General features: G+C 48.4%; 1 protein-coding gene and 1 long non-coding RNA gene across 2 annotated transcripts in view; both read left to right on the top strand.

Annotated features, from left to right (window-relative positions):
* The window catches only part of LOC121470598 (uncharacterized), a 77,417-nt gene extending 60,261 nt beyond the window's left edge, over positions 1–17,156 (top strand). The window contains exons 4-8 of the mRNA XM_072934228.1: positions 6,101–6,280; positions 6,575–6,642; positions 7,913–9,611; positions 15,852–15,986; positions 16,906–17,156. The gene's annotated coding sequence lies outside the window, so the exon portion shown is untranslated. The remainder of the gene's footprint in view (positions 1–6,100; positions 6,281–6,574; positions 6,643–7,912; positions 9,612–15,851; positions 15,987–16,905) is intronic.
* Positions 17,157–17,623: 467 nt separating this feature from the next.
* LOC115496813 (uncharacterized) lies at positions 17,624–18,373 on the top strand. The gene is made up of 2 exons (XR_003962341.4): positions 17,624–17,810; positions 17,987–18,373. It is a non-coding gene; the product is annotated as an uncharacterized lncRNA (long non-coding RNA).
* The last annotated feature ends 88 nt before the right edge of the window (positions 18,374–18,461 follow it).

Consider the following 18,461-nt stretch of genomic DNA (forward strand, 5'->3'; position numbering starts at 1 on the left):
AGCCTGGAAAATACATTTGGGTTTGCTGTACACCATGAGGCACTGTCCTACCCCTGCCTGAGGTACCTGTGCCTGGGGTCTTTTCTTTCCCAGGCAGACCAATGTTATGGCTCGTGGCAAGATAGGAAGGGGAGGGAGAGGTGATTGGGGTGCCTCTGACATGGCCCCTGACATGCCTCTGACATGGCCTCCGTGGAGTGTTGGAAGAAGTGCATGGATGGTGCTGTCAAAATTTGTCTGTTTGGGAGCTAAATGAGGTAAAGCCAACCTTCAAAGGCAAAGACCATCTTCAGGGCTGACCTCTGGGCTGACTCTGATGGACAGGGCAGGAGTGTGCAGAGAGGAATGAATTGCTTCCAGTCCTGCCTGGCTCAGGAGCTTTAACTCTTCCTTTGGACTCCATGATATGATAGGACTCCAGGGTTGTGGTTTGCTTGTGTGGTTGGGATGAGCTGGATTCCTCTTTCCTCCTTTCATTTGGACCACTGCCCAGCCATAAGAAAAGATCAATCCTGTCAGCTATCTGTTTAAACTGGTGACCCACCCCATGCAAAACCATATTCCAGTTCCTGGAACCATGTTCCAGTTCCTGAGTCCAGCCTGGTCCCATTTCTGATAGTGCAGGTGTAAGACTTGCTCTGATGTTCTGGGCTCTCTGGCTTTGTGGTTTTTGCAAGAAGTTACTGAAATAAACTTCTGCAATTTTTCTTAATTCCTGATGAATTTTTGGAAAGGGATGAAGTATTCATCTAAGGAATTTCCTCTAGAGCAGTCATAGTAAAGAAGCAAAATTGTAAAAACATTGCAGATGAGGGAGGGGCATTTTTCAGTAACAGGAGTCCTGCGCAATAAGAAATAGCCCAGACTGAGCAACAAACACTTCACATGTTCTAGTACTATAGGGATATTGTGCCTTTTAAGGGGATAGTAGCAATGACACTAATGTTCTTGGGGTGCTAGATATTACACTGTTTTAGAGAAAGAGCTCTTTAACAGAGTTTTGATTTAAGCACTTCATAGGAAATTGGGCACCTTTCCATTGCCAGGAGCAAATTCTGGTTCTTTGCATTTTTCAGATTAATTCCACCAAAAGTAACCATTAATTCACCAGAAGTCTAGGGGTATTTTGGGTACAGAAACAGGTGGCAGATTCAGATTATTGCAAAGAAGGGTAATGCTGCTGAAGAGGAGAAGCTATAAACTCATAAATTTCCAGTGAGCATTAGCCATCAGTTTATTTGCCTGCTATTTTAGGAAATGTTTCCGGTAATAAAGCGTCATCAATCTATTATTTCTTTTGGCCAATCTCTCTCAGCCTGCCTATATAACACTCATTGTGGCCTATATTTAACTGAGAATAACCTCTGCTTATTTCCTCTCTTCCACCATGAGTTTTATTCCTTTAACAAGCACAACAGCATGCTGCTCCGGCTTCAAAGAGAAAATTAATTCCGTCCGCAAAAGGGTCAAGTGCTGGAAAGTGCATAGCAATGCAGTTTGCATGGCAGGATCCAGGAGATATGATGCTAATAAGATTCCAAGATGAGAACAGCAGACTGGCTCTGGGGATTCAGATGAAGGGTTCTGTAAATTTTAAAAGAAATGGTCTCCAAAAACTAATGATGTCTGCTTTCCAATTCATTAATAATGTGAAGCAGGGAGATGGGAGTGAGAACAGGCCATGCTTTGAAATATCAGAATGTAACGAGGGAAAAAACAGCGAGAGCTCATCTCACCGGGGTCATAAAGCTCGGAGGAACAGGCGGGCTGCAGGGGAACACAGTGTCGGTGCCTGGAGGGAAGGAAATTGCACTGTGTGTTCTGCGATGTGTAATTTATGCACAGACTCTTAGCCAGCATTGATGTAAAGTTTCTATGAAGAAAAAGATGCTCTTGTATTGACAGATCTTTTTCAATGTTCTTGTTTAAGGTGACTTAGTACACAGTATATTTGATGAGTTTTAAAACCAGATATGAATCGCCTTAGCATATTTACAAATGGCTTTTGGTAAACCTTCCCCTTCACCTTTCTGCATTGCATGCACGAAACCTTAAGCTTGTTTGTAGTTAATATTGGAAGAAAACCCCTCAGGCAAAACCTAATGAACTGAGAGCAATTCTGAGCTTCCCTCTGCAATATCTTGACAGCCTTTGCCTTTCCAAGGGCTCTTGGACATATCTTGTGACCTTGTTGCTTTTGCATCACAACAGCCTTCCATTACTGCTGCAGCATTTGTTGGTGGTGCTGCTGTGCTGACATGATGTTGGAGTCTCTCCCCTGTGCTTGCAACGGGCAGCCAATGGAAAATGTCTGTGCCTGAGCACTTTCCAGAGTGGGAAGTTGTGAGGCAGCAGGATTCAGCTCGGACTTTTATTCTGACAAAGCTAGCATGATTGCAGAGTGAGGTTAAAGTCTTCCTCCTATATCTTTTACTTTTAGCTGTGTGATACTTTTCCATCTCACCTTGAAACCTGTCAGCAATGGCTGATGAGGTTCTGCAAGAACCGTACTGCCACTGGCAGCTCTTCAGAGGGAGAGGGGCTCCACTGCCAGCCCTCAATCTGCCCATGCGACTGCCACTCCACTGGGAGCCTGTGCCGGGCTCCTGCAGCTGGACCTGCCTGTGCCAGGGCAGCGAGGGCACCGTGCTGGTGTTCCCTCCCACAGCTCAGCTCAGCTCAGTCCTGCTATTTGTCAGTGCAGGTTTTAGCCCAAGCAGGATCAGTGTCTCCTCTCTGCTGCACTGCACTGCCCTGGAGCCCTTTACCTCTCTGCTCTTAGTCCATAGGAGCCATCTACTTGTTTTAGCTCAAGCTGCACTCTCTTGAGGCAGGCCTTGCTCCAGACAGGTGACCTCTCTTAAATGCAGGATTCAGTAAGCGAGAGCAGGTGCTGGGAATTCCTGTCCCCTCAGAAGAGCTGTTTTCATGAGGGTTCATGCTGAGCTGCAGAATCGGGGGTGTCCGAGGGTGTGGTGGGTGGTTTGGGGTAGACAGCTCATACAGCCTGAAAAGGAGACCGGAGCTGAGGTTTGCTTCCTTGCTAAAGCCTCAGCCATGGAGATGGGTGAAGTGGGGCTCTGCATCATGGCTGCAATATGTTCACAGAAAAGGTTTCTATTACAGTGTTTATGAGTACTGTGTATTTCTTTACCCAGAGATGATAGGCCTCTCAGTATTGGCAGATGTGCCTCAGCTGTCCCTAAAGCAACCATGGAGTCATTGGCAGCAGCTTCAAAAGCCACAGCCTTCACCTATGGGGATTTTTTTGCATGTCCTTGGTCTCCAGTGGACATATATAAACTGACTTTAAAGCGAACAACGGGGTCGTACAGCCATATGTATAAAGTTCTCATATTTGCATCTCAGGTGTTTCCTTGGGGAATTTGTGTCCTCAAGAAATCTCAAGAATTTCCTTGAGGGTTCTTCCAGTGAAGTTCTTGGTTGTTATTCAGTATTTCCACACTTGCCTGCAGCCATGGTCAATCAGTGGAAGCAGGCAGGTGCTCAAAGCTGCTGCAGTGGAGGCACAGATGTGAGCATCAGGACTGTCTCATGGCAGTGGTGAAGAGGTGAAAACCAGCTGGTGTGTGGAGGCCCTTTTTGGTGCTGTTCTTCACTCAGACACTGAGCAACTGGGTTGATTTCTGTATCAATAATCTTCCATCATAAACTGCTCTGGTTTGCAGCTCAGCAGTAACATCACTGTAGCCACCAGGACCTCAGCATAAGCTGCTAATTTTTTAAGGTCTTTGCTTACTCCTGTGTTTATCTGTGCTCCTGTCTATTCAGTCCAGCAATCATTTTTTTCTGGACTTCCCCTCACTCTCACGAGAGCACGTGCCTGTCAGTGATGAGTGTAGTCATTTTACAGCTTCTTCTTCCCCTCCCTCAGCATCCAGCATCCACATGATGCTCACAGAAGCTGGGCAGATCCATTGCTCCTGAAAGCCAGACCCTGTGCTTATCACTTCAGTGTGTGTCCAATCACCAGTGTTTTGTGTGTCATCACCTGATACTCCAGCCAGAGATGGGTGCTGCAGCAAGGGGAAATGAGTGGTGGGAGGAACACGTTTGCACCTTTCACCCAGTGAATCAGGACACAGGAATGTCAAGCAGGGAAGATTTATGTTATCTGAGCTGCCCAGTAGCAGATTTCTTATTTCATCAGAAAACCCCGACTTTTCCACTGATGCAATCCAGAGCTCTGCCAGAGGGACTGTCTTGGTGGTGTTCCGATGTTGCCATATGATCCCTTTTCCGCTCCTTTTCACATACAGTGTGTGAAAACACACATTTTCCCAGCAGTCCCCTTCCCAGTGCTTCAAACAAAGCCAGGCTGTCTGATTATTTCTCATGACAGGTATAAAACTGCTGGATCCACAGCAGAAAACCTCTTGTGATGAGGAAGCTCTCACTGCAAATAATAAGCCAGATTTCCGTGGAAACCTGCACAGTTCCAGACCCTGGACAGGCCACAGATTCTACAGCAGGGTTCTGTTCTTCTAACAGATACCCAAAGGCAGATTTTCTTTTAATTAAGTATGAAAGTCTATAATGCAGTCGGCATGATGCTTCTTGGTATGTTTATGATTATACTCCATTTATTTGTTTTGTTCTCAACATCTTCTTCCATTGGGAGGGAATTTTCCATACCACCTGTGTATGAGGAGTGAATGGGACTTAAGGACGGTGGGAGCAAGACAGAGCTCAGTTGTGGTTTTTATTATCAGAGTGCAAATGGGCACCATTTATGGTTGTGAACTAACACACTAACTGATCTTTTCCATAAAATAATATTGACATTGCAAAGTTGATGTTTTTAAGCTGTTGTCTTTAGGTTTCAGTATTACAAAGCTTTAGAGTCCAGTGGAGTATTTAATTTCTCATTACACTTAATGTTTCACCTTCTGTTTCCAAACTCAGAAAAAAATATTTATTGTTTCAGTAATATTCTGACAATATTTTATTATTTTTCTCTCCAACCAAAGGACAAAAATAATTTAATTTCCCCAGCATGAAGATAATTCCATGAATCCCAGCTCTGTAGAGGGAGCTGCTCCATAGAGCCTCTTCTCCGTGTACAGACTCCTTGGGGCTCCGACGTCCTCTGTGTCTCCCAGCTTTGATTCTGCCTTTCTCTTTGCCTTATTTTTCCTTTTGACTACTTTTCTGTGCTCTAAGGTCAAAGGTTTTCCCCATGGAAAGAAAAAGTTTACCCATTCCTAGCCTTTCCTACACTATTTGCGCACCTAGCATCACAAGCCCCATACCAAGCCTGGCAGCGCTTGGGCACACAGGCACAACGGGCAGCGAGGGGCTCTCCAGCCCTTCACCTGCCTGCACACCATGCCCTCCCTGCCGTGTTCCCATCCCGGTGCTGCAGTTCTGCAGCTGGAGACAATGTGCTGGAGCTTTCTGTCTGAGGGGAGTTCAGGGAGGGGAGAGGGGAAAAGGCTGTTAGATCTACTGCTGGCAATTTAGATTCAGAGACATTTCATCTGCAGTTCCCTCAAGTGTTGAATTGAATAAAACCAGAGCAGCAGTGGAAAAGGAGGTGGGGGAAGGGCTCCAACCACTCTTAGCTAAACAAAAAGAGACAGGCAGCTCATAAAAAAGGAATTGCACCCTTGAGTTGAAAATCTGGATTCACAGGGCAGGGAGGAGGCCGCGTGGCAGAGCCCACCCATGGCCAGGCAGCACTGCTGTGGATTTCTCGCACTCCTGCAGCCAGAGCAGATCACAAGGCTCAATTCTGGGTTTCCTGATTTTCTGTTGATTTTTTGAAGCTCTTGTTGTAAAATCAAGCAGGAAGAACAGAATCTCAGGCTTTGGTTGCAATTAAAAAAACCCCTGTCCTTCACTTTCCAGTGCTTTAGGAGAAAAGTCCTCAAGGGTCAAAAATTCAAAAGAAGTAACTTAACACTTATAATTTTGTAAACACTTTCTGCTGAGGGCCATACTCATCATTCCCAGTTTCAGCTGTGGGATGGTAGAAGTGTTCTCACCATTAGGCATTTTTGTTCCTCTGCCTTTGAGGGAATTGCTCTGGCTATGCACTGCAGCACCTGGATTTCTCTGAATCTGTCCTATTCCCCAGGTGTCAGGTGAGGACGGCTTCACAGGAGCGCTCATCCGGGCCAAGGCTGGGAGGAGAGCCACAGCCATCAGAGAGAACCGGGTTACAGCAGACAGTACATCCTCAGGGGCTCTCCTGCCTTGTGCGAGTGTGGTGCCAATGCCCCTGCAGTGCCACAGGGCTGGCTGTGGCTTCCTTCAGGTGGGAAGGCAGGTATTTTGTTTGCCCCATCCCGACCTTCTTTATTGCCCCTGTGCTCCTTTGGTACATGTTAGTGGCAGATCTGCTGCCTTACACTTTGCTCAGCCCTGCTTCAGGCCAGGTACAGGTGTGCATACAAAGAGCACCTGCTCAGCCCTGCTTCAGAACAGGTCAGGCTCCACAGCCAAAGCCTGACCAGCACTGAGGTGACTCCATGGTACAGATGGGCAGCCTGGGCAGGTGTGTGGCACAGGGCTGATGGCAATTTGGCCAAGTGTTGTGTTTGCATTACAGCGTTCCCTGCCTAAAAAGTGTCCTCTGCCTTTGTGGTGCACCTGCAGAATCCCACGTGAAGCACAAAGGTAAGACCAGGGTGAAGAGCTGGGACTCCTCAGCACAGCACCAACATCTTCCCTTCAAGTGATTTCAGCTGTAAAACAGGACTCTTACCTGTGTCACCAGAATTTGGGAGTCTGATTAGCCACATCCTATAAAAGGCTGAAGCAGCCTTACTGTAAATCCTGGACCAGAGACCACAGAACAGGAGAGGCTGTCTCACAGGCATATATTTATGCTGCCCTGTTTCACTGTACTATCGATCCAGCGGCTTGCTAAGATACAGCCCTGCCTGCTGTGGTGGTCTAATTCATTTTTAGGCATCATTATTTTTCATGTTGTGGTCTTCCCCTGCTTCGGGTTCTTCTCCCCACCCATCCCCAAAAATGCCCATTCCTGTCTGTCTCTAGGCATGAGATGCTCCCACATGTATGTGTGCATACCAGGGAGATGGAGAGGCAGCTTCAGCTACACTAAGCAATTAAACTCCAGTAGCTCAGGGATGAGCAGGAGGCCGTGATTTTCTTTTCCTTCGCAGTAATTGCCTCTGCAATCAGCTTTGATCACCCGAGAGCAGAAGAGATGAGTGCTGCAAGTTGACATCAGTGGTTTTAATATATCCATTTACATATACAGGAGCAGTGCAGCATACAGCTTTCCATAGCGCCTCTGACCTGAAACCATCGCCGCTCCATAGATACCTCATTTAATTTAATACTTCACCACCACTGCGGAAGCCATACGATGGGGATGGGAGGGGGCATAATCAAGCCCTCACTCTCTCGCTCTCCGTGCATGTCTGTAAAAATGACATGAAAGTAATTGCTTTTGAAAAGCAAAGCAGAAATAGCACAATTGATTCTACTTAAATGAGAGGAGAAGGGGTGGGGGTGGGGGAAGCTCACCCTAAACATGCCACCTTCTTTCTTCTTTCCTGCTGCAAGAACATCGCTGCGTGGGGCTGCACTGGGACAGAAGAAAGGTGGGCTTGTCTGAATGGCACGGGAAGGAGGGAAGCTAGGGCAGGCAGTGCTGCTTTGGGCAGAATGCACACCTTGGTGACCTCGGACCCACAGGCAGATGCTGCTCCATGGAGCCATGTGGCATGCCCTATTGTCACAGGCACTCCTGGTGCCCGAGAGCTGGCAGGGAGCTTCATTGCACTGGAAATCCTAGAATCACTCTGCCTACCAAACCCACTCACCTGCCTGGCAGCTGGGGGGAGGAGGATGATGAGGGTGAGACATCAGCTCCTCTCCATCTCTAATGTATATCTCATAATCCCTGTTGACAAAGCTTTGTGAGCCTATGGTTTTGGAATCCAGTCTCCTGCTGCTGGTGGATGCTCACCCTTCTGCCAAGGACCTCCCAGTGCCCCCTCTGTGACCTGGCACACCACTCAGCCCCCCCTCTGTGGAAGCCAGGACCTGGCATCATGGGCTGTGCGCTGCCAGTGTGTGCTGAAATACATCTTAATTGTAGACAATAACATGATTTTGTGTTAATTACATGCAAATTGATTATTAGTATAGTTATAGAATGTTGACATCTGAGTGACAGTCTTCAATAAATATGTTTTACTAATCAGTTAGCATTAATTAATATCAAAATCCTCTGTAGGTTTAGCAAGTCAGTGAACTTTGATGAGGCTCCTCTGTTGCTGCCAGTGTTGCTGGATGTTGGCGGTGTTGCTGGCAGCACTCATCTGTTCTGCAAGCAGTGTGGAGCACAAGTGGGCCCAGGGAGTCCAAGGGTAGTGGTAGTGCTGGAAGGACAGATGGACACATGCCCAGAGGGAGAAGCCTCTGGGAAACATTGCTCTTGGGAGAGCCCCCCATTCAGCAGGGCCTGCCTGAGGGCAGGAGGGCTGCCAGCTTGAGCCAAGGTGGTAGTGGCCAGGCAGTGCTTCCAAGAAGCTCTGGAGACCCCTTTCTCCAGGACACAGGGCTGCTTCCAGGTATATCTGAGCAGCAGAAGAAGGATGCTGTGCACACAGGACCCTTGTTATGGAAAGGCAATCCCCAGCCAGCATTGCAGAGTTCTTATGCTGAATTTAAGCCACCAAGCAGATCAACTCCTAAGCTATGTGGGCAACATTTTCTCTTGCCTCCCCATCTTTAGCAGGGCAGGAGCCATACAGTGCCTGCTGACTGTGGCTTCTCTTGCCCATCACAGAAGATGAGCAGCATCCCTGAGGAGTAAACGGCCAAGGTAGCGGGGAGAGTAGCTGTGCGCTGGGGTCAGCACTTGACTCTTGTCATGCTAATGCTCCTTGGTTGACAATTATGATTCTTCCGTGCTTCCGCATTGTGCAAACACCTTAGAGCTGGGACACCAAGAAGTGAATACGCTGAACCCTTAGAGCTGCTTCTGTTCAGGCAGATGGACAGGCTGTGGGGTGCCTGAGACCCTTCTGCTCTGCTCTGAGGACAGCAGACACAGGGAAAATGCCTGAAGAGCTCAACATGCTGCTGCAACAGGAGCTGGGTGTTTGATTACTGGTTAGAATAATTTTGGTCTTTCTCAGCTGCTCTTTGCTTCCCTCACTGCAGGAGCCTGACACCCCTTCTGTGAGCAGAGGCAGGTGCCCCAGTCAGCAGGGTTTCTGCTTTCCCGAGCTGGACATGTCTGCCTGCTGTGGGCAAGCATGTCAAATCACACCTACCATATTGGCTTCCTGTCCCCAGAACATCAGATTTTTGCAGCTAATGTGTGGGGGGTGTCTCCTCCTGCCAATCCCCACCCCCAGCAGCATCAGGTCTGTGCTGTTCGGGGTTTTGTTAAGCCGTTTAGTATTAATTGATTTTTTTTTTTTCCATTTTTTCTTTCTTTCCCTGGGCGGGTCAATAGCTGGATGCTCAAGAGCAGAGGATCTATCAACTGCAGACCAAGCAGAGGGAGAGGCAGGCAGACCTGGAGCAGAAATGCAGCCAGAGCAGCAGCTCAGCCAGGACCTGGGGGCCAGCCACCAGCTACGGAAAGGAGCTTGGAGCAGGTAGGAGAAGATACCAGTCCACTCTAGCTCAGCAGCCCAGGCTGAGAAGGGAGCTCTATTTGATGCATTCACAGCAATAACAATAATCTGCTGCTCTTGTTTACATGGCAGTGTAAGGAAGGGCTGAAGATGTGAGAGTAGAGTCTGTCACCTCCCAGTGAGGAGGGGAAGATGGAGGCAGCAGGGAGATGGCTAAAGCTCTGCTGGCTGTGAATGGGTGGTGGGATTGCAGTTGCTGTGGGGGTGTGATGGCTGTCATGCACGGATGTTGTGGGTGCTGCTCTGCTGCTGACCTTGGAGAGACAAGAAGAGGATGGCCACAAAAATACTGCCTCAGGGCAGAGCTGTCCTGGCTAGTGGTGACATTTACATGCTGTGAGCCAGGAGATTAGGATTGCTCAGACCTGTTCAGCCATGCTGCTGTGGACAAAAGCCTCAGCTTGCCCCTGCACATCAGGGTGGGAGCACCCTTGTTCCTGCTGGAGGTCTGCTGGGCAGCCTATGCCGGTCTACCCCATGCTGGATCTGTTTGCCCCTGCCCCGCCACCGACCCCTGTATTTCAGAAGCTGTAGAAGTCAGACTCTTTGCTCAGTGTGCTCCCCTGTGTGTGAGCCTGGCTTGGGAAAGCACATTGCTCCCACCTCTGCAGACATCAGGCTCAGGCACCAGCATTCCTCAGTGGACTCCAGCTACAAGGTCTCCTTTGGATCCACATGGCAAACAGGGGTGAGGAGAGCTGATCCTGGAAACCTGGGGCACTCCTGCTGCTGCACACTGCAGCGTTACTTGCTTAACCTGATATCCACTTGTCCCTTCAGCACCACATAAGCCATTTAAAAATATGTCTATTTTAACAACTTGCTAGTGAAATATGCTTGGGGTTCTGGTAGAATAAACCAAGTACTTTTGACATTGGAGTACCAGGTACCAGCATACTGGATACTCAGCACTGCTGGTTTGTCTAAGCAGCAGCTCAGAGGACAGTGTTTAAAATAGAGTTGGAGGTGTCCCTCTTATTAGTCAAAGTAGAGACATTTTGTTCCATTTGATGTGGTGATGATAAATATATTCCTATGAATATGTTCATATATCTAGTCATACATACATGGCAATATATATAAACAGAATGCATTGATTACATTAATTGCATTTGAAGGAAAGTTACAAGATGTTGTTTTATTTACTCCTACATCATCCATTGTTCTGTGTGTGAGGAGTCAGCCCAGCATGTGGGCAGAGCTGTGCGTGGCAAGCCCGCATTCTAACTGCCCACAGTGAAGGTGGGAGCAGGATGTGTGTGCCTTTGCCTGCATTTATGGATGGTGGCAGATGGATGAATGTGGGAGAGGGTCAGCATGTGCCTTTGTTTTATTCTGCATATGCATATGGACGATCATGTGTTGATTTGTGAAAGGACAGCATGGCAGGGGGGGAATGACACTCTGCTTCTTCCTACTCCCTTCCCTTCCCTTCCCTTCCCTTCCCTTCCCTTCCCTTCCCTTCCCTTCCCTTCCCTTCCCTTCCCTTCCCTTCCCTTCCCTTCCCTTCCCTTCCCTTCCCTTCCCTTCCCTTCCCTTCCCTTCCCTTCCCTTCCCTTCCCTTCCCTTCCCTTCCCTTCCCTTCCCTTCCCTTCCCTTCCCTTCCCTTCCCTTCCCTTCCCTTCCCTTCCCTTCCCTTCCCTTCCCTTCCCTTCCCTTCCCTTCCCTTCCCTTCCCTTCCCTTCCCTTCCCTTCCCTTCTCCACTGATGTAAAATTCAGCTGAGTCTTGCTGTCGGTATCAGCGTAAAAGTGGCAGATAAAACAGCTTAGCTCTCAACTTCCTTTTACAAACCTCCCAGTTAAGCATCAAGCCTTGTTATATAAAAATATTACACTATTCTGTGGCAGAACAGTGTTCCACCTGGCTCTGTGTCTGGCAGCAGCTTATGGCCTTGTCTAGGAAAGAACTCTTTTCTCCTGGGAAGAACAGGGGAAGCTTGTGAGCTTCTCTTCACCAAGATGCTCACGCACCTTCTGTGCTGAAGGAGCTTCCTGAACCCAAGGGGGGGAGCCTTTTGTTTAACAGCCCTTGAGGAATTTTCATCTATAACTTGTCAAACTAATTCTGAAACTCAGACTTCTGTAAAGTCCTGTAGCAGTGAGTTCCCCTGTTTGACCATGCTTGACAAGAAGCCACCTCCTTTGGCTTGTTTGGAGCCTGTCCCCTGACAAATTCCACTGTTTTCTTGGAAAAGACCATGACAGACACTCCTTAATCACCTTCCCATAACACTTCTGATTTTATAGATCTTTGTCATATTTTCTTCCCAACATCCTTCTTTTGGAAAGAAGGACTCCAATCTATTTCTCTGAGCCAGTCCCAGCTGCTGATAAATTTCCTGTTGTGGGGTCCTGGACCTGCCAAGGCTGGTGGTCCTGGGTCCCTGCAGCAGGCAGCAGGATTCCTGTGCAAGGAATGCCAGGTGTAATTTAGCACTAGGAGCATGAGTTATGGTCCTGCCCTTTACAGAAAGACTGTCAGCGCAGCCCTGCTTGTCAGCTTAGTCCCCCACCTGATCATGAGCTTTCCTAGTGAATGAATTAAGACTTGGCGTATCATCGTTTAGTACAGCCCCCATGCTAATGTCTCTTTGAAATGAAACTGAGAAAGCTGTTAACCTCAGTTAGCCAGTTGTCCTCACCATGACCTGGATAAATCATCCAAGCAGGAGCACTGAAGAACAGAGCTCTGGCTGTTTTGCAAAATGAGTTGTAAGGGAAAGATTGTGCTTCCAGCTCATGCCATAAAGACTCCTCTGAGCCAGAGCTGTGCCAAAGAACTAGTGTGTTCTTACACCAGAGACCCTGATGGGGCTCCAGGCTATGTGTTCACTGGTACACCCCCTCCCCTGGCAGCAGCTGCTGAGGGGTCACAGTGTCACACCACAGGTGGGAAAAGGCAACGTGTTGTATCTGGAGAAGAGGGGATGAATTCCCACAGGGACCCCAGGGACAGGTTCCTTCTGCTCCTGCCATCCAGAATGTTTCAACGTCCAGCTCTTCTTTGTGACCATGTCATTTTCCACATTCATTCCCTTCAGCTGGGGGCTGGATTCTCCCCAGGGATGTCTCCTTCACCACATTCTGAAGGTAGCTGGCCTTGAGCTGGGAAAAGAGATGAAGAGGACACTTTGGTGGCTGCTGCCAGGAGATATGGATCTACAGGAGCAGGGAATTTCTCTCCATTAGCTGTTTTGACATTGGAACCTGTTATCTTTATAAAGGCCTCATAACTTCATCTGCTTTCGCAGGGCATCTGCTCTCATAGCTACTGCTCTGTGTGGCAGGGAATTCTACTAGACAGGGTGATTTCTTTTGTGATTTCTCATCTGGCTACTTTACTGGGGTTTGGGTTTTTGGTTTTTACTTCTGTATGACTGAGGGAGATCACAACACCAGCTGTATGTAAGAAAGTCCATGAAAGAGGAAAAAAAGCCATCTGCTCTCCATGTCCATGAAGAACTACTGGGCAGAGCCTCCATCAGGAAATATTTGGGTTAGGTCCAGTTTTCTAAAGGGAAGGAGAACAGAGCAGGTGAGCAGACTGCCAGGGCCGAAGGATCCTGCATCACAGGAGAGCTTTAAGGACAGATATACAAATACACAGGGTACTTCTAGGTTCCCTTGTCTCAGAACTGGAAGACAATCAGCCTCTTGATGTTCACATCAGCATTGCTCATGCCCTAAATCTATCCCTGCTCCCACCTTGTAATGCAGCTCTGCCTTTCCCAGAGCCCCACCACAGTCTGCTTCAGTGTTCCCCTTCTTACTGCCAACCTGCCTGGTCCCAGGTTCCCTGGGAGGCTGTAACACATGCTGAAAGGAGCAAGCAGAGCCTGAAGGAGGTCACTGGGTGATGAAGGTTCCAATACCACCATCTGCATTACATGTGCTGCTGTGCCACAGGCTTTGGCCAGAGTCCCTCCCATGGTGGGGAACACATGAGTGGAGGATGAGGCAGAGATAGGAGTGTAGATATGCTATCAGAACTTTTGGATTAAATTTCCCTTCTCAGCAGAATAGCTGTGTGCAGTTTCTTACATGCACTGCTCTGCAAATGATCTGTGCAGGACATGGCTGCAGTCAGAGACCACCTGAAGATCATGATCCGCCTGGAGCAGGCAGTTTAGCTCTGCAGGGCTGGCACAGGCAAGGGCAGGGTCTGGCTGATAGACAGACCTTGCCTCAGCTCCTCAGGGGCTGTAGGAGTCTGCTGCCCTTTACCTTGTCCCACTGTACGAGAGCAGCCACGGAGTGTTCACAGAGGAGGGAGGAATGGTCACAGGCATAATACCCTGTGCCATGCACCATGTACTGTGTGCCATACACCAGCACTCAAAGCCATTCTCAGACACCCTGCAACATCAGCAGAGAGACAGGGACTGAAATACATGGCCAGGGCAGTCAGGGCAACTGTGAGCCAAGGTGAGCCATGCTATTTGTGTAGACACCAATGAGGAGCCCCACTGGGTACCTGTATCTGAGAGCCAGTTCTACAGCACAGTCATTAAAGAGAGAATAAAGAAAATAATAGAGCATTGATTAAAATGGTTGGCAAGGCTGATTTCTCTCCATGCAGCCTCTGACAGAGCAGACTTTGGGGCTGGGGAGGAATAGGCAGCCTCCAGGCTGTGAGGCTAATGCAGAGCCATGGCTGTTTGTATAACTGCAAAGCTTTTAAGAGAGACCTGGGAAAACTAGCTTGGATTCCAATGAATATTTACAATTACACTGCTCCAAAGCTCAATCCAATCACAGCACTGCAATGTGCAGGCTTCATGCATCAAAAGAAAATGAGAGGAAAACAGGGAAGATGGAGTTGCCTTTGGAGGGACTTACAAACACAGATCTCTCTGCTTCTGGCAGAACTAAAATGCTTTATTTCTGATAGGAGCAATTTATTCTTCAGGCATTTTGCTTGATATTAGAAAGTGCCTGGCTGGTTTTTGAAGTGAGTGTCTTCAACAGAAGATCTTTAATTCAAAATGAAAGCAAGAAATATAAAGTGTTGTGCTTTGTAATTTCGATATTGTGCTTACAAACTCCAGAAATAGGGGAGCGTTACCCAGCTGGAGCAGGGGTCCCTTCCACTTCCTTCCACTGTGTTCTTGATCACCATTTAGAAGCAGACTGAGTATTTAAACCATGCTGCTAATATGGAATTTGGCTGGTTACCATGCTGGCTGAGCATTCACTACAGCTCAGTATTGGCCTTTTCTTTCTTGCAGTAGAAGGTATGCAAAAATAATGGTGATGGGGAATTACCTTGATAAAAAGATGGAGGATCTGCGACTGCTGAATCACTGCTGAGAGCAGTGTGTCACAGAATAGGAAGTGTGTGACAAAGCAGAGACGCTGCCTGAAGTAACAACGGAACAGCACCACAGAGCTGACCTTTGTCAGCTGCTGCTCTGGTGCCGTCTGCATGGCCTGTCCTGTCCACTCTGCCCATCCTGCCCACACAATCCATGCTGCCTGCAGCTCTAACCTACAGGACTGTAAATAGTCAGTGGCCTCGATGTGGTCCCACAGCATGAAACACTACTGCTCTCATTAATTTGAAGTACTTAAGGTATAGCCTTGCATTCCATCATGCAGACATTCCTAAGCACCACAGCAGCACAACAACAGGTGCTTCAAAAGAACCAGATTAGTATTTACACTAAAGAACATGCAATTTGTTAGCCATGATGCCTGCTTACAAGCACAACACCTGGGAAAGCCACCTCTGCAGTGCAAACCCTCTCCTTCCCCACAGCCCACCAGGCAGTGTGTCCCACCCTGGACAGAGAGCAGTGGGGGGCTGCTTCCAGCCTGCACTAATCCCTCCACATGGTTTGAAGATGATGCTGTCGTCTGGTGCCTGCCACCTCATGCATGCACAGATCTCTGCTGCTGGATGGCAGTCCGAAAGGATGCTGATGGGAAGTCCCAGGGCGCTGGTTTCTGATCTAAGTCAGTCATGGTGTTGGTGCAGAGACACGCTCCATCACACGCAGGCATGGCACACGGTGTTCCCTGCAGCTTGGTACAGGCTGGAGTCGATAGCCCTCAGCAGGAACTTGCAGTCAGTATTATACTGTCTAAGAGGCTTAAAATCAACTGTGAAGTTTCAGTATAGCTACAAAAAACCTGTTTTCTATTTCTCCACTGGTAGCTTGTTCTAGGAGAAGACAGTGCAATTTGGTGATTCATTGCAGGAGTCTGGTTGGTGCATCCATGCTGGGCTATAGAGGCCACAGATCCCACGGTGGTTCCAGGAGCACTCTGCCAGCCTCAGCCACCCGCAGCTCATGGGCTCAGGAAGCAGAAATGGGGTCTTGCATTCCATCAATGTGAGTGGATATTTTTCTTCCATTAAAATGTTTCATTTATTTTTGAATGCGTATGAGCTTTGGGGGTGCACCACACCCTGTGTGAAGCAGTCTGACACAGCACAACATTCAAAAAAAATCTGGCTTTTGCTTTTTTATTATTACCTGCAAATTTATGAGGTGCTGTCGGTTCTTACATTGAAGGGATGATGAGAAATCATACTGCAGACAACCTCTATTTGTGAAACTTGATACTATAATCTTCTTCAGTCTATTTTTTCCAGCCCAAAAAGACTATCCATTTTTAACTCACATGGAAAATACTCTGTATTTTATCATCCTTGTTGGTCTTCTCTGAAACACTTCCAAATCTTTTTCTTGAGAGAGGCAGACAGAGCTGCATATAGAAATCACAGTGCAGCTTTCACTATGAATCTGTTCATTGGCAGAACTGTGATCTGCTCTTCATTATTTTCCTGATAATTGTTAACAGTCAGTTTGCCTTTTGGGCTGCTCCTGGGCACCAAACAAACGTTTCCACAGATCCATCTCTCCATCTTCATCTGATTTCATTCTAGCACAGCCCCAAGCCTAATTCCTGAGGAGGAACAGAGCTACAGCAGCTGAGACTGCAGTGAGCTCTTGTGAGAAAGATGGTGCAAATGCCCCAGATCTTCAGCAAGATTAGGACCATCTGGCTGAGTCATACCTTGGAGACTGGGGACAGCTGCTAAACATCTGGAAAAAAGAAGACATTTTATAAGGTCAGCAGACCTGGCCTCTTCCAGACACATTTACCCTCTAGTGTTTGCCCACCTGAGGGGCTCGGTAATGCTGTGGAATGCCAATGTAGCCAGATGAATCAGTGCTGGCGTGAACTATCCAAGAGCACAAATAGCATCATGTTCTTGTGATCCTCCTTTGCATTTCCTTCCTGCAGGTTCCCGGGGTTAGCAGGAAGGGATTGACCTCCAGTACCCACGGTCGTGAAAATTTCCCCTTACTCTGAAATCAGTAACTTCTCTGACTAAGATAGCTTCAGACAAGCGTTTGGCTGAACTTGAAGACATCAAGAGACAGACATCCTCCTCTGGCAGTCAGTCTCTTCACATCACTCCCACTGTTTTGGGTTTTTTTCTTCTCATGATTGCTATGCCAACAGAGCTAATGAAGCTTTCTATGCAGCAGCAATATGGTCTTGTTTCCCTTGGGTTTTATCCTTTGTCTTAGAATACTCCTTTCTTTTTGGCCAGAGACTTAAGGTTAACAGGGAAGGGAAGGGAAGGGAAGGGAAGGGAAGGGAAGGGAAGGGAAGGGAAGGGAAGGGAAGGGAAGGGAAGGGAAGGGAAGGGAAGGGAAGGGAAGGGAAGGGAAGGGAAGGGAAGGGAAGGGAAGGGAAGGGAAGGGAAGGGAAGGGAAGGGAAGGGAAGGGAAGGGAAGGGAAGGAAGGGAAGGGAAGGGAAGGGAAGGGAAGGGAAGGGAAGGGAAGGGAAGGGAAGGGAAGGGAAGGGAAGGGAAGGGAAGGGAAGGGAAGGGAAGGGAAGGGAAGGGAAGGGGGAAGGGAAGGGAAGGGAAGGGAAGGGAAGGGATGACCCTCTCTTTCTGTTTCATATCTCTATCTCCATTACCTCCTGCCCTTTGGAGGTTCTCCCTGTGCTCCCCACCACCAGAGTCTCTTTCCATTTACCCAGCACCTTTTGGTTTTTGTCTCCCCTCAGCCCCTTGCTTTTTACTGACCTCCCACACAGTGCTGCCATCACTGCTGGCTCAGAAGGAGGCCCCAGAGCTGCTGATGTGTGTGTCCAGGGGCGCTATCCCTCTTCCAGCAACTTAGTGACTGTAATTGTAAGAACCACCAATGCCTAGTGTCCTATGACCAGACCTGAGCAGCACTGCTTTCGCTTCATTTGTTCCTTCCATTTTCCATCAGAATTTCTACTTTCTGGTGACTTCCATTTCTTGGTTCCTTAGAGGAACACATGACAGCTCCTACAGAGTTTGTGTATGTCCTTAACCCACAGATTGAAAAACCTGAGATGCAGTTGGCAGAAGCAGCAGGGGAAATGGTGTCGTGATGGTGTGAATACTCACTAGCAGCAGCAGTGGGTGGAGGCAGCTCCAGGGACCGCTGCACACCTGCGGGGCTGCTCCCGTGCCCATCTGCGCCTTCCTCCTGACCCTGGGGGGAAGTGTTTAAGCACAACCATCCCTGGGTGGCCTGCTCTGGCTGACACTGCCGGGGCAGGACAAGGGGATGAGCCAGGTGACCGGGTGTCTGACCAGTGGGAATGTCAGAGGTTGGCTTCTGGGTGACTGGGCTGGGTGGACCTCCTCATGCACCAACACTCCCCACTATGAGCTTTCATGGGAACATGTGGTAGGTAGAGGAATAAAGCAGAGGCAAAACACTGATGTGCACTCTGGGATGTGTCATGGCCTTTCAGCCTCCACTAGAAAGACAGCAGGGCAGAGCAGGTCCCGACCCATTATTGCTAC

This window comes from Taeniopygia guttata, chromosome 11, assembly GCF_048771995.1.
Source record: "Taeniopygia guttata chromosome 11, bTaeGut7.mat, whole genome shotgun sequence".
Taxonomy (NCBI): domain Eukaryota; kingdom Metazoa; phylum Chordata; class Aves; order Passeriformes; family Estrildidae; genus Taeniopygia; species Taeniopygia guttata.